Consider the following 17098-nt stretch of genomic DNA (forward strand, 5'->3'; position numbering starts at 1 on the left):
TGGGATGAAACCCGTATTTGGCCTATCACAATCCGCATGGAATGGGACTTGTGAACACTTAGGTATCCCGACTAGTAGATGAATCCATCCTCAGTGAGCGCGAGGAGGTGATCTTTGTAGAAGTGTATCTTCGCTAGGGGCTCCGAAGCTCCTTGGATCTCCGTATGAGCTTCCCGGCTCTGAAGACACACTCAGCTCTACTGTCTCCACTCTGAGGTAGTGGGATGAAACCTGTATTTGGCCTATCGCAATCTGCATGGCATGGGACATGCAAACACTTAGGTAGCCCGACTGCTAGATGAATCCATCCTCAATGAGTGCGATGAAGTGATCTATGTAGAAGTGTATCTTTGCTAGGAGCTCTGAATGTGTGATCCATGTGCAATGGGTGTAGAGGTTGAGAAGATCTAATCGGATAACCCCGTTGGTGTTCTTATGAGAGCCGAAGGAAAGGGGAGTCCAAATTGTACATTGAAGGGGTGGGGAGGCGGTCCGAACCTCTGTCCCTTTGCTGTGCCATAAGCACGGATGAGAGCTTTTGTCTTCCCTTTAGTCTCGCCCTCTTGCTTATCATCAAATACCATTGGAGGAACTAGATTCAAAGAGGCTAATAGTTGTATGGCATTTGTGTTTGAAGGTGGAGGGGTGGATGTAGCTACAGTTGTAGACACTATAAAGGATGATGGTTTGGCGGTTTTCTCAGCATGCCACTTAGTGCAATCCTTTTTACCACGGCCTACTTGATGACAGAAAAAACAATGGTTCTCTATTTGTTACTGTCAAAAATCTCCTCATAGCTTCTGTTTTCTACTGTTTATGTGTGGCATATGGAGCCTGACATGACATCCATGTATGGCTTGTGGAGCCTGACATGGTGTGTTTGAATGGCATATGGAGCCTGACATGACAATACATGTATGGCTCATGGAGCTTGACATGATAGTGCATGTGTGGCTTGTGGGGTGTGACATGCACCCTTGCAGTCTATTCAGTATCATACTTGGAAAGTTGGTTGAGAGTGATTCCAGGGCACGGAAATTCTATTCTTTCTGAAAGTTTGGTAAATAAATCATGGCCAGCCAGTTAGATCATTCTATGGAGGACTCTTATCACCCGTATTCGCTGCATGTAGGAAGAGGATAGAGACAGGGACCATGTTGGGGCCTTGGCAGATAACGACTCATCGTTGTCTGCTAGGGCTGAGGATCAGCAAGATCTTGATGCTTTGATGAATGAGCTTGAAGAGCTCCGTGCTTTGCAAAGAGACCTGGATGTTCAGAGGGTTATTGAATTAAAGTATCAGGTTAAGGTTGATGTGGTCACTTTTGATGCAATTTTCCAACAGATGGGAATTGACAAACCTCGAGAGTTGGCTGTTGCTTATTTGAAAAGTCGTGGCGATGTTTCCGATGATGAGGGCAAGTGGGTCCTCACACGGCAACCTTGCAAGCTATCCCGTGAAGGGAATTCTGATGATGTTGTGAGAGGGCATGCAGCCTGTACCAGTGATGTGAGAGGGCATGCAGCCTGTACCAGTGATGTGAGAGGGCATGCAGCCCGAACAAGTGATGTAAGTGGGCATGCAGCCTGAATAGATGTTATGAGGGGGCATGGAGACTTGGAGTCCATGCAACTGATATGAGAGGGCATGCGGCCCGAACAAGTGATGTAAGTGGGCATGCAGCCTGAATAGATGTTATGAGGGGGCATGGAGACTTGGAGTCCATGCAATTGATATGAGAGGGCATGCAGCCCGAGGAGATGATGTACATCGACATGCAGCTCGAGCGGATGATGATGAGGGGTTTTTAGCCCATATGAGAGATGCTGAAGATCTTCATGCATTGTCGGTGATATCTTCACCTTCTTGGTATGTTCCTGCTTCTAGAGTTCCATCCAGAGTGGAGGTGTTGTACAGGAAATCAGCCCTAGACCTAGGCACCATCACCATCGTAGACATGACGAAGAGGATGATGTTCTAGAGCGTCGGGATGCTCGTCACAGCAACAAGAAGGCCAAAGAGTTCAAGTCAGGGGACAAGGACATCAAATTCGAGAGCTATAATGGAAAGCTGGATACCACCAAGGTACTTGCCTTCATAAGGCAATTCGAATTAGCCTTTTGCACTGAGGACTTCACAAAGAAATCTATGCTCAGGCATGTGGGTATGCATCGTAAAGAGACTGCAAGTGATTGGTGGATGGCAAAGCTCTTGGATAGGACAATTGCCCCGTACATGGAGTGCTTTCAAAGAGAAATTCTATGATCAGTTCCTTCCTCCTCACTTCGAAAAGGATGTGATGTGCTCCGCCGTGTGGTCCCCCTGTATGTAAACTCCCACTGATAGCCCTCTACTTTGGGTAGCCCCCTCTCTGGGCTCTGGTGCGTCTCTGTAAGTGGTATGATGTCCCGTCCCTCCATGTCCTCCTCCGTCCTCCCAGGATGTGTCCAAAGTGCTCCATTGCAGCTCCAAACTGCTATGTGTATCTGTGAATCTGGATCCTCCATAGCCGATGTCCCATAGGCCGCCTGGCGCTAATCAGTGGCCTTGCCATCGATGATGACACGGCCATCGCGATAGAATGCTCTCTTGCCCTCTTTCCGGGCCTGTAGGACTCTCGGCATGCATGTTTTCCTGTGTTCTATCTGCATCCTTGTAAGGTCGTCATCCAAATAGATGGGATCTCCCAGTAATCCTCGTAGAATCACCCTCTTCCTCATGAAGGTGACCCTCTCTGTCTCTCCTACCAACTGTAGGACGAGGGCTCACTTGCGTGTTGAGTCTTTCCCGGCTCTCCATGCTTTGGTGAAGGGGAGAGGGTCCTCTTCCCTGTAGCCGAGTTTCATGCATAGAAGCTGTCCATCTTTCTCGGGAGTGGAGTCGGGTGTCTCGGCTATACTTGTGACTCGAATGTTGAGGCGGCGGGTATGCCTCATCTTCTCCTCCTCAATGGTGGTGCAAATGATTTGGTGTTCTTCCCTTTGAGTCTCCTCCCTCACTTCTTTACGGATGTTCTTCTTCACCACTTCAACCCATCTTGACTGCTTGGCTTCGAGTTTTCCCTCCATGTCCTTTGTGATCTCCTTGGAGATCTCTTCTTTGATGGCCGTGAGAGTGTTGTCATTAATCTCCCCTTCTTCCTTCTCGGTGTTCTTGACGGCTACCAGTTCCACTTTCAATGCACTCACCTCCTCGAGTGCCGTGTTCTATTGTTCAAGGTCCGTGACCCGTGCTTCGAGGGCCATGATGTGCCGGTGTAGTTTATTCTCCACCTCATTGAGGTTGGAATTGGATGTCTTCTTGTTCTCCTTGATTAGTGCCTTCATTGCCGTCTTGAGGGCCTTGAGCTTCTCTTGGAGACTCGTAGCCATTCCTCGAGATTACTTTGCACGCTCCACAAGCAGGGAGGAGAGAGAGAGAGAGAGAGAGAGAGAGAGAGAGAGAGAGAGAGAAGAGAAGAAAGAAAGTTATATTAACGTCTACGAAAGACCCCAAAGGCCTATGAGACCGAAAGTAATACAATAGTACCATGGATATACTGAGCCATGGGAAACATAAAGAAAAAGTAAAATGAAAACATCTAACAGAACATGTGATCAACAGATGATCTTATGTAGATTGAGATATGATGTGATCAGCTAATGACGATACACGCCTCGGCCAAAACCGATCTGATGGTGGAGTGAATGGCAGGCCTCTATGATGGGAGTGTGTCATGTCAGCGGAGAACCTCACGAATATGTCTCTGTGTGGTGGAGGGACCTGATGCTCTGGGTTGGGGACATCTGGCTCGCAAAATGGATTGAGCTCTCTTGCTAAGAACTCCTTTGGGGCTTGGAGCTGGAGCATGGGTACGAGTGGTGGGCTCTGCTGTCATAGTAGAACTGTTATGGGCAGTGGATTCCGATGTGGATGTGTGTACCACAAAGAAATCTGCGATGGCTCTCTGAGAGGTGTCTTGTAGGAGCTGGAGCTGTCTCTTAGCATGCTGCCTCAACACTACATCCCTGTGTCGTTTGAACTCCATCAAGTACATGCCCAAGCACCTCTGATCCTCAAACTGTATCACCCGTGTGAGTGGTCCGAATCCCTCTCGGAAGAGGCATTGGAATCTCCCCCATATCTCGTAGTAGGCCGGGCAACTGAACATATAATGGGCCTCATCCTCTACTGCTCCTGTGGTGCATAATGTGCATGTCCTCTCCTCATGTGGGATATCCTCAGCTCTGCTAGTCTCTACACTGAGGCAGTTGGAGGATACCCTGAGTTGGCCGATCGTGATACACATAGCATGTGACATGTGTATCTGAATGTATCCCGGGATCTCAAAGAATCCATCCTCGGAGAGTCTCAACTTTCAAGAAGTGATCTTTGTAGAACTCAGACTTCTTACCAATATCTGACGGAGACACCCATGTCTGGTGTATGTGTAGCCCGAGTAGATCTAACCAGATGATCCGGTTGATCTCGTGTCGTGTGAGAGATCAAGGTAGGGGGAATCCAAGCTATACTGAAACAGGAGGGAGACAGTCCATCTCTATGCCATGTGCACGAAACCACTCGACTACCTCAGAGTACCATGCACGTGTCAGGCTGAGGAGGGCAGTCCAGCTCGTCTCAATCGCTCCCTCTCCCTCTCGCAGTATAAGTGCATAGAGGACTCTAGTGCTAGTCGTGGGAGGTGATCTCTGTCAAGCTTGTATACATGTTGAATATAAGTGGCAGCCTGAAAAAGGGCATTTGTAACCAGTGGGGCCTCCCCAAACTTTGCATATAGAATGTCATGTGGTACAGATGGCTTACTCCTGATCATGCGTGACAACATCATCACCCGTAGCCTCTTTATGCTCCTCTAGTGATCCTTCCCTAGGCCTGGCCCCCAAAAGGCTACACCATACATTGCTGCTGGTTGTACTAGAGTATCAAAGAGCCAGCACTTAGTGCGAGGTTCTAGGAAATGTGCATGGAAACACTGTCCTAGATACACATACTTCTGCACAATCTCCACAGGGGCATCTTTGTATATGAAAGAAAATCGTGAGGCGACTGCATAAGATGTGTTGAAGACCATAATCTTGGTTTTGCCCAAATTGACCATAAGGTCTCTCTCTCTCTCTCTCTCTCTCTCCAAAATCTGTCCAATGCACTTAAGTGTTTTTGTAAACTCTCAGCTGAATCTAAGATCAAGACAATATCGTCAGTAAATAGCAATATGGGCACTACTGTCTGAGCCAATGGTGAATCTCTACCTCCGAAACTATCCACAAATACTGCGATCTCATCAATGTTTAGGCCAAAGAGTCAACAGATTGCATACAGGGAGGGCACATGATCATGAGGGCATTGTAGCCGAGCATTTCATACATGCTAGAGATATGATTGCAGACTTGCTAGCTCTCATGTTTAATAGAGCCATGTGTGAGGGGTTTCCTGGGACTTGGAGTACTTCCACGATTGTGCCGGTACTCAAGTCTGGAGATCCGAGCCTGCCGACTAACTACCGCACCATTATGATTGGTCACTTGCTGGCCAAGCTATATGCCTCTACTCTTGAGCATGAGTTGAGCAGATGGTCCGAGCTCAGGGACAGGCCGGATTCAGGAGGAGATTCTCTACTTTGGATCATATCTTTACCCTCAGGGCTATCATTGAGGAGGGCAGAGCACATGGGAGGAGGATCTACTGTGGCTTTGTGGATTTCCGCAAGGCCTTTGACGAGCAGGTTTACGCTCATCAGGGCAAGCAGGCTTCAGGAGAGCTTTCTCTACCACTGACCATGTATTCACTTTGAGATGTATGATTGATCAGGCCAGAGTGAGGAAGAGAAAACTCTATTGCTGCTTTGTGGATTTCCGCAAGGCATTTGACACAGTACCGCGAGAGAGGCTCTTTCAACGCCTGCAGTCTCTTGGCATACCAGCAGATATGACATGGGGCATCTATGCATTATATGAGCAGGTTTTTGGGCGAGTCAGATGTCCAGGAGGTATGTCCGAGACTATTGCTAGCACCATTGGTGTGAAGCAAGGATGCCCACTTTCCCCCACGCTATTTGGGTTATACATTGATGAGGTGGCTGACTTCATTACACGGGGAGGCGGAGATAGAGTTGATTTAGCAGGTACCTCAGTACATATTATACTTTATGATGATGATATTGTATTAGTGTTTGAGTCTCCTGGTGGTCTACAATAGCATCTACATGCACTTGATGATTTTTGCACATAGAGGGGTCTTACTGTGAACCTTGGGAAAACCAAGGTTATGGTCTTTCATACATCGAGACAGGGCAGGAGTCAGCTGACATTCACTCTCGCAGGATGCCAGGTGGAGGTGGTGACATCATACGTGTACCTAGGGGTTACCTTCTCTGCAGCAGCCACACGCTTCACCATGGGTTCAGCAGCCAGAGCTAGATTGACACGGGGATATGCAGCATTGGCTATGCTAGAGAGACAGTGCCACCAGGCGCATTTTCAGGAGCCCTGGACGAAGGGGTGGCTATTTGACACATTAGTCACACCGGCATTGATGTATGGAGCAGCGGTTTGGGCGCCTGGCCTTGCTACCCATTGGTGGACACAGATAGAGAGACCACAGGCCCTCATGATGGCTCGCATGATACGCAGCAAACCATCAGTACATCATGACATTATCCGAGCAGAGTTTGCTGCGCCTCCTATGATGGTAGAGGCCATATTTTAGACTATATGCCTGCTAGATAGATTGAGAGAGATGCCACAGGACAGATTGTCATACAGAGCAAGCTTTTGAGGCATGTAGACAGCTGGCAGAGGCAGGAGACAGAGGATCATGGTATGCACAGGTCACACATTGGTTCTCACAGCATGGCCTAGACATGGATCATCTACCACCATTCCAGTATGACAGGGATGTACCACATATCCGTCTCTCTCATAGTGAGAGGAACATAGTATTGAGATAGGATCTATGGCAGCTCTATACACGAGAGACATGGATATCGCCTACACAGCCTCTTCCACCGAAGATGCTATACTACAGAGATCACTTCATGAGTATCACTGATGATGGATTTATAGAGAGGCCTAGATACATGGAGGGCTCTTTACCCCACAGCTCCCGAGTGGCTATTGGTCAGCTTAGAGTTTCATCACACCAATTGGAGATTGAGACTGGCAGAGCAGCACGGATCCCTCGAGAGGAGAGGGTATGCAGATTGTGCAGAGAGGAGGTGGAGAGTGAGGAGCATTATGTATGCAGATGCAAAGCATATACAGCCATCAGAGAGAGATATCCCATTTTATTCAGAGAGCCACCTCTCTCTCTCTCTCTCTCTCTCTCCCGCCTGCTGCCTATCTTTATCTCTCTTCGCAACAGCCCCCTCTGGCCTCTCTCTGTGGGAAGCGCTGCAAACATGCCCGGAGCTCCTCCTATGGCCAAGGGTTAATTAATTTTTAACCCAAAACCAGCCTTTTTTAGCCCAAGACAAGATGGAGAGGATCGACATTGAAGACCTGATCAAGGCAGCCATCCAACAACACAACAAAGAGACGGACAATGCAATTAATATGGTCAACCGGAGCCTTCTTGACAAAGTCAAGAAGCTTGAAGCGCGGATAGCAGCCCAAGATGCAGAGATCACAAATCTCAAGAAGGAGATAGAAGAAGCACGTGCTCAACATAAGCTCGAGGAAGGTGAAATTCAGCCCGCCATGATGGAGGAGCTGAACACCATCAAGGCCCAAGTGAGAACACTTCAAGAGGGAGAAGAAAAGAAGGGCCGGGAGACCTCGTGGGTGGAGGTGCTCACGAAGACGCAAAAGCAAGTAGATGAAACGGAGAAATGGATAGAAGTGGTCAAGAAAGGTAAGAACAAGGAGGCCGAAAGCACATCTACCTCGAAGATTATCAACCTAACCATTGAGGGGGAACAAAGAAGAAAGACAAGGGAACTTCATGTGTGGATCACGGGTCTTAAGGACGGTGACAGTGTAGAGGAGGAAGCCAAAGATTTATACACACGCATGGGCATTTCGAGGCCTACACACATGGGGGCTTGGAGAGTGGGCAAGAAAGACTAGAATGGAGGAGAGAGCTCTCATTTTACGCTTTCCCACCTTGGAGGCCAAGAAGGGTTTCTTGGCCAAGCGCTCGGCCCTTAAGAAAACGGGCATCTTTTTAGGAGATGACCTCACCTTGGCACAGCTAGCACATATGAGGGAGTGCATGCCGGAGATTAGGGTTGCCAGAGAAAAAGGGAAGCTAGCATTTTACAGAGGAGGCAGAGTGGTGATACTAGAGAGACGCACCACCTGACGGTGCGAGACCTATGGGACCAGTCTGAGACTTGCAGTATGGAAGTGCAATGCTCGGAGACACATCAGGCCCGAGGCAGCACATTACCGAGAGTGGCGGGATACAGATGGGAGACGACTTGTAGACAGGAGGCCCGTTCGAAGCATGGTGGTCGCGGATCTGGAGGAGTTGCAGTTCTTTTTAGAGAGGAGCTTCAGCCACTCATCCATGTTATGTGCCGTGATGAGAGCGCAAGGTACATGTGGGTTAGAGTGAGGGCAGATGAGGGTAGACCCCTATACATTGCTATATGTTACTTTCCACCCAGCACATCTCATTATGCAGCGCCCAAGGGGCAATCTCCATATATGATTCTAGATGAGGACATATGGGAGTTCTCCAGGGAGGGAGATGTTATCATACTTGGGGACTTTAATGCTCGAACGGCTCAGTACTAGACCTCCTTCTTTGACACTTCGGAGGAGATGTTGAGAGAGATAGATGTGGAGGAGATGTGTTTGACTTGGAGATCATAGGATGAGGTGGAGTGTACTGAGTATGGGAGATACCTCTTGGAGATGGGGACTGCACATGGGTTGGCCATTTTAAATGGCCTAGAGAGGTATCCACTTGCCAGTGGCTTTACTTGCTTTCCACATAGACATGGGGCCAGCACAGTGGATTATGTTTTAGCCTCGCCAACCTTCATCCCGAGTATACAAGATTTTGCGATTGGCCCCAGGCCCATCGGAGTTACGGTGGATCATGCACTTCTCTCCTTTACGGTGGATTTCGACTACAGTACCCGCCAGGTTGGGCAGTCCTATCACCCGAGATATACCTTCTGTAGAGACACTGATGGAGTATACACCGCGGAGATCTACAGCTTGTTGAGTGCAGAGGATCCACAGAGGCCATTAGCAGAGCTCACACAGATCCTGATAGAGGCTTTACATACAGCTGCAGCGACGACCTTCCCACACAAGTAGCCCACAGTACGACCACGTCCTGGGAGCATGCCCCAGAATAGTTGGTATGATGATGACTGTAGGGAGCTTAGAGCCCGGCTACAGAGAGAGGTGGCGACAGGTGCTACTACATATAGACAGTCACGCATCATCTTCCGATGCCTCATTCGGCGGAAGAAGAGAGCAGTCTTAGCTCGGCTGGAGAGAGACATGTATCAGCTGTTTTTCAGTCAGGATTCTGGGGAGGCCTGGAGATTGCTTAGAGAGCACCCCCCACCACTGGCCATTACCTCTCCGGATACATGGGGCAAGTATGCAGCCTCCCTGTACACAGTACCAAAGCAGCCACCACTACTGAACCCTCCAAAGCCTTGTCCACCCACTTCTACCTTCTTCACAGCAGAGATGGTGAGGAGGGCCATCAACAGATTGCATACAGGGAGGGCACAGGATCATGAGGGCATTGTAGCCGAGCATTTCATACATGCTAGAGATATGATTGCAGACTTGCTAGCTCTCATGTTTAATAGAGCCATGTGTGAGGGGTTTCCTGGGACTTGGAGTACTTCCACGATTGTGCCGGTACTCCAGTCTTGAGATCCGAGCCTGCCGACTAACTACCGCACCATTATGATTGGTCACTCGTTGGCCAAGCTATATGCCTCTATTCTTGAGTAGGAGTTGAGCAGATGGGCAGAGAGACGAGGGGTCCGAGCTCAGGGGAGACAGGCCGGATTCAGGAGGAGATTCTCTACTTTGGATCATATCTTTACCCTCAGGGCTATCATTGAGGAGGGCAGAGCACATGGGAGGAGGATCTATTGTGGCTTTGTGGATTTCCGCAAGGCCTTTGACACAATGCCCAGAGCTAGACTGATGCGCAGGCTGCAAGACTTGGGGGTTCCATGTGAGCTCATTTGGGGTATTATGGTAGTTTATGAGACAGTAGTTGTGTCAAATCTCCACGGATCCCCTCGTGATCGATCTTGGTTCGAAACTCGAATCCTGCAAACAAACGAACAACAAACAAGCAAGGGGGTGCAGGCCTGACTCACCTCCCAACCATGACAGCCGTGGGCAAGCTCACAGTCTTGGCTGTCCCCACCGAGCCACGAGCTGAGCTAACTAGGTTGACCTACCGACCAATCTCCTCCTCGTGACGTCCCATACCGCCACGAAGCTGTCCTCGCGGGCCTCAAGATTGCTGCCGGCCTCGGCTGCGTAAAGCAGGTGCACGTCTGCACTAGATCCAGGCTCCAAGACCATAGAGCTCTCATAAACTCGCGAGACTCTCTATATTACAATAACTAACCTTGGCCACCCTTTTATAGGCTCTTGGCCGGTCATCCGGCGTCCACACTTGGCCGCCCGCCCGTCCATACTTGGGTGCCCGCCCGTTAGTATTTCCCTAACTCAGCTCGTCAATCAGCCTGCCTAGTTGCAAGCTTCCCCAAGCCTCGAAACTAGTCTAGCATGCGTATAGCACACGGTAGATACCCACTGTGCACATGACATACTCCCCTTCCTCTAAGAGCTCACTCCTGAGCTCACTAAAAAGCCAGGGTAATCTCTCTGAAGAGAAGTCAATGTCTCCCATGTAGCGTCCTCCTCAACACGATCCTTCCACTTGATCTTGTATTCCGTGATAAGCGTATGATGCAATCTTCGTTCACGAAATCCAAGAATCTTTTCAGGTTCGTGTGGAACAAATGTCATGTCCTGGACATCTATAATTTCTTGAGGAGTAACTAACTGATCTGCTCCACCCAGTACTTCCTTAAGTCTACTGACATGAGATACAGGATGAACTTTCACATGAGAAGGCAAATCCAATTCATATGCAACTGAACCAATCCGTCGTGTAACACGAAATGGTCCACAGTATCTAGGGGATAATTTCGGAGATCTACCTGTCCGTAAAGTCTCGGAATCTTTCGGAACTCGCAAATACACCATCGTTCCTTCAGAGAACTCTCTGGGTGAACGATGTCTATTAGAATAAAACCTGTCTCGGTCTTGAGCACTTCTAATAGATTCCTTCGCAACTTGTAACATTTCTTGCATATCTTGCAAAAAATTACGTGCTGCATCATGCTGAAGTCCTGAGAATCCTACTGTAACAGGTGATCTTGGTTGAAAACCGTACATAAGCATGAAAGGACTAAACCCTGTACTCGTATGCTTAGTACTATTATATGCAAATTCTAACATAGGAAGATAATCCTCCCATGAACTTTGTCTTTTGGATACATATGCTCGAAGCATATCCTCCAAAATCAGATTCACTCTTTCAGTCTGGCCATCAGATTGAGGATGATCAGAGGAACTCAAATTCAAAGTTGTTTCCAACTTCTCGAAAACAAGTTTCCAAAAGTCACTCGTAAACTCCCTGTCACTGACTATGTCCTGCGGTAACCCGTACAGTCTAAACAATTGCTCGATAAACTGCCGAGCTAATTGCGTAGCTGTAATAGTCTTCCGGGTCGGTAAAAATCTAGCCATCTTTGTCAAGCGATCTACCACAACCCAAATAGAATCGTGGCCTTGATGTGTTCTTGGCAATCCGGTAATAAAATCCATGGAAATACTTTCCCATTTATTACGTGGGATTTGCAAAGGATGCAACAACCCAGCCTGTCTAAAGCGTTCAGCTTTATTTGCCTGACAAATCTGACACTTGAGAACATAATCTTCTACATACCCTTTCATCTTCGGCCAATAAAAAGTGTGTTTCACTAAAGATAGTGTCCTGTGTACCCCAGGGTGTCCAGCAAAAGGTGCGTCGTGACACTCCTTCAGAATCTTGGACCTAATGTCCGGGATCTGTGGTACACAAATTTTGTCATTACGGAATAGCAAACCATTCCGAATCATCCACTGACCTCCTGCAGCCTGAATGGTAGACTGCGCAGTCACCGAGTCTTGGTCAATCAACGAGCTCCCGTCCTGGATCTTCTGCCAAAATGGACCAAAATAACTATCAGTCCTGCAAAGCCCTCTCAATGACTGAAATAAGTCAGTAGAAATCTCGGTGAACGACAAAGTATTCACCTCTCTAATCCGACTAAGCGCATCTGCAATATTATTCATGGACCCTTTCCGATAACGGATCTCAAAATCAAAATCTTGCATTAACTCCGCCCAATGAGCTTTCCTGCCTCTCAAATCATCCGCATCACACACATACTTGATTGACTGATGATCAGTCAATACCACAAACTTGGAGCCATATAAATAATGTCTCTAAACCTTGAGAGCATGAATCACAGCATAAAGCTCCTTCTCAAGGGTTGGCCAACGAGATTGAGTGTCGTCTAGCTTTTTACTTTCAAAAGCAACTGGTCTACCATCTTGAAATAAAGCAGCCCCGATAGCATAGTCACTGGCATCAATTTCAAGAACATAAGACCGACTAGGATTAGACAATGCTAAGATAGGTGCTTCCTTGACTTTATCTTTCAAAAGTCTGAAGGCCATATCCAAATCGTTATTCCAAGTGATAGGCTGATTGGACTTACGTCCACGACCTTTCAATAAGTCGGTCATCGGTAGTGTGAGCTGAGAGTACTCCCGTACAGATTTCCTAAGAAAAACTACAAAACCGAGAAAAGAACGAAGTTGTTTCACTGTTCGCGGTATAGGCTAGTCCAAAACCTTCTGAACTCGGTCATAGTCAATGCTCAATCCATCTCTAGTGATCTTGTGTCCCAAGTAAATGATGTCGGTCATAAAGAACTCACATTTACTCAATTTAGCATATAGTCGATTCTGTCTTAAAATAGATAAGACAATCGTGAGGTGTCTAACATGATTCTCAAGAGTACGGCTATATATCAAAATATCGTCCAGGAATACCACCACAAATTTCCCTAAATGTTCACGAAAAAGATCGTTCATCATTTGTTGGAAAGTGGCTGGAGCATTGGTTAACCCAAAAGGTAATACGAGAAACTCGTAATGGCCATACCTAGTCCGAAAGGCGGTTCTTTCGACATGCCTTTCATGAATACGTATCTGGTGATAGCCAGTACGCAAATCTATCTTCGTGAAATATTTCGCTCCTGCTAACCGGTCAATTAGGTCATCTGATCTAGGGAGAGGATAACGGTTCTTAATTGTCAGCTTGTTCAATCTCTTGTAATCTATACACATTCTCCAAGTATTGTCCTTCTTTCTCCTAAGCAACACAGGTGCACCCCAAGGTGATTTACTAGGACGGATCTGGCCCATCCTCAAATAATCTGCGAGTTGTTTAGCCAACTCATCTTCCTTAGCTTGGCTCATCCTATAAGGTGGAATACTCACAGGATGAGCACCAGGGATCAAGTCAATACGATGATCTACTGCCCGTTCAGGTGGTAAACCCGATGGCAGTTCCTTAGGAAATACATCTTGAAACGAATCAAGTATCTTCTGTAATTCTTTGCTTTCAAACACACTTAATTCATTCACATCCATGGAAGGGATGAGAAAAGAAGAAAGTGGAATCAATACACAATGGAAAGCGGTGTACAAAGAAGAATCCATTATATTTCCAAAATCAATAGTATTTACAAGAGGTCCCTGAGAGGGATGAATACAATCACCTAAAATACTATACTTGGTGTCCCTATGCTGAAAAGAAAAAATATGACTAGACCAATCTATCTGGACGTCAAGAGTCTTAAACCACTCAATCCCTAATAACAAGTCTACATTTTCCAGATGCATAACATAGCATTCTAGAGTATCTTTGTAGTCTTGAATCTGGATTGGAAGCATCTCCACCTTGCGATCCCAAACTTGTCTGCTCGCAGGTAGACGTACCTCATAGGTATGGTCGCTGAGTGTCGTGTCAAGACTCAATTTCTGCACAAGTTTGTAGTTAACAAAGTTATGCGAACTGCCAGGGTCTAAAAGAATGTGAATTTTATGGCCATTCACTTCTCCATAAACTCGGAGAAGATCATGCATGCCAAATACTTTAGAATTGAACAGACAATCAGAACAAGTACTAGGGCGAGAAAGTACAGTAATTGACGTACCTGTCAAAGACAATTGGTTAGCTGCCTTTGGCTTGGCTCCTGCGTTTGACTTGGTACCCTTTTGCTTCGGGCACTCATTACGCATGTGTCCTTTTTCTTCGCAGATAAAACAACGTCCTTCCTTCTTGAGCTTTAAAGCCCTAAGGAGTTGTTTCTTCTTCGCTGGTGTCGAACTTGTATTCTTCGAAGGTTGGTCCGAAGACTTGGCGTCATTCGTGTTAGCCATAGGTGCGGAGAACTTTCTTTTATGCTTGTTCCCCTGCTCGGTAACGGGTTTCGATTTGGAAGAGACCATCGTATCATCATAGATACGAGTTGAATGAATGGCCTCGTCCAAAGTTTTACATTTGTTATTTTTAACTTGTAATCGGTACGAGTCGGGTAAACTAGCTACGAAAAACCCCAAAAGAGTAGTGGGATCCATCTTTGTAGCTTTCATCTGCAAGTCACGTAACTTCTGGAGTAGACCTCATAAGTGAGGTGGTGCGAGGTCATGGTCAAAGCTGAAAACCGGGCAACAACATCGTAGTCATCCTCTTTCTTGAGGAATTCCTTCTTGAAAATATCTTCAAACTGTGCCCAAGTCGTTGGCTTAGGGTTCAGTTCCTTCCACCAAAGCAAAGCTTTGCTGGACAGGAAACCTGCTGCTAACTGTATCTTCTTTCCATCATCATATGGATGAAACTGAAAGTGAACTTGCCACTCATGTAGCCAAGTGTCCACGATCTCCTTGGTTCGCTGCTTTTGCTCGCCCCCGAACGGTTCTGGAGTAATATTGGGGCCTAAAGCAGAAGCCAAGGTAGCCATTCCCGAGAAAGTAGAGAGGGTAGTGGTCAAGAGAGTGATGGAGTTCTGCAAAGCCTGCATCTGGGCTGCGATTTGTGCCTGATGTTCCGTCGAAGAAGCTTCGAGAGCTACTTTGAACTCTTGGAAATCTGATTTTGACACAAACTCGTCAAAAAGATCGGCATCAGTGCCTTCCGTAGCCGGCAAGCCTTCGCGTTCCACGAGGGGCTCCAACTCTGATTCTTGGGTCGACATCGTGAAGAGGGCACGCGGAGAGAAAATTCGATCCTTGCACAATGAAAGTGCGAACGAACTCGAGAGCTTGAGAGCTTGAAAACTTGAGAACTTGAGAACTCGAGAACTTGAGAACTCGAGAGATATGTGGCAAGAAGCCCACGTGAGGGGGTTTATAAAGGTTTCCCAAAAGCCAAAAAATCTCAAAAAGCTATGCTTAGCTTTTACTTTAGCTTTTGTGTTTTTTTTCTTTTTTTTTCTTGAATAAATATATATATATATATATATTTTAATATATATATATATATGGATATATATATTCTCTTGTCTAAAAAAAATAAAACCTTGGAAACCTTTGAACCTTGGAGGAGAGATGACTTTTAAATTTTTATAAAAAATTTAAACTTTAAAAAAAAAAACGAAAGCTTGTAAAAAAAAACGTAAGCTTTACTTCTGTTTTTTTTTTTCTCTCCTGGATTAACCGGTCGGCTGTTTGCAGGTGACTAAAGCTGCCGGCACATGCTTTCTTCCCGGCGGATGCTGACGTAACCTGAAGTAGCCGCCATCGCTAGCACCTTCGCCAGACTGCGCACCAGCTTGTGCCTGCCTTGCGTCAACTCGCACGTGGTCTGTGGCAGAGTAGCCTACCGTGCGTGGACTGGGTGGGCGCTCGCTTGGCCTAGGCGCCGCCTGGGCTGGCTGCGCAGGCCTGGCCACACAACCACGTGGTCTGGGCGCCGGCAGTACTGGGCCTGGGCTGGCTACGCAAGCCTGGCCTGGCCTGGCGCTGCCTGGCCCGCCTGGCTACGCAACCGCCCGCCTGCAAGGTACCTGCCCGCCTGCCACGTCAACACAACTCGGCCAGCAACCCACTCGCCAGCACTCTTTCGCTCTCTCTCTCATGCGTTCAACGAAAGCAACGAAAGCAATAAACGTGCTTTTTTTCTCTTTTTTTTTTTTCTCTCCGTGCAAGTTATGCGACTGCACACAAGGCCTCTTCTTTGCAAAAGCAATCAACCCTATTCAACCTACCATCTCCCATCAACATGGGGTTCTTTGATGAAGGAAAAACACATACAAAACTGAAAACTGCAGTATGCACAGAAAAAAACAGCAAGTTTTTAACACATACCGCACTTCGACCTCTTCTTCTCTACCTACCGACTCGCTCGTTCACGAGGTATGCTCTGATACCACTGTCAAATCCCCACGGATCCCCTCGTGATCGATCTTGGTTCGAAACTCGAATCCTGCAAACAAACGAACAACAAACAAGCAAGGGGGTGCAGGCCTGACTCACCTCCCAACCATGACAGCCGTGGGCAAGCCCACAGTCTTGGCTGTCCCCACCGAGCCACGAGCTGAGCTAACTAGGTTGACGTACCGACCAATCTCCTCCTCGTGATGTCCCATACCGCCACGAAGCTGCCCTCGCGGGCCTCGAGATTGTTGCCGGCCTCGGCTGCGTAAAGCAGGTGCACGTCTGCACTAGATCCAGGCTCCAAGACCATAGAGCTCTCACAAACTCGCGAGACTCTCTATATTACAATAACTAACCTTGGTCACCCTTTTATAGGCTCTTGGCCGGTCATCGGGCGTCCACACTTGGCCGCCCGCCCGTCCATACTTGGGTGCCTGCCCGTTAGTATTTCCCTAACTCAGCTTGTCAATCAGCCTGCCTAGTTCCAAGCTTCCCCAAGCCTCGAAACTAGTCTAGCATGCGTATAGCACACGGTAGATACCCACTGTGCACATGACAAGTTGGGCAGGTGTGGACTTCAGAGGGTCTCTCCCAGCCAGTACACTCC

The 17098-nt window shown here is 47.5% G+C and overlaps 1 protein-coding gene across 6 annotated transcripts in view; it reads left to right on the plus strand.

The window, feature by feature from the left end:
- LOC147614517 (F-box/LRR-repeat protein 15-like) overlaps positions 1-17098 on the plus strand; it is a 95828-nt gene that overhangs the window by 12773 nt on the left and 65957 nt on the right. The window lies entirely within an intron of this gene.

The sequence above is a fragment of the Cibotium barometz genome, chromosome 42 (assembly GCF_041138505.1).
Source record: "Cibotium barometz isolate CiBa-2024 chromosome 42, ASM4113850v1, whole genome shotgun sequence".
Taxonomy (NCBI): domain Eukaryota; kingdom Viridiplantae; phylum Streptophyta; class Polypodiopsida; order Cyatheales; family Cibotiaceae; genus Cibotium; species Cibotium barometz.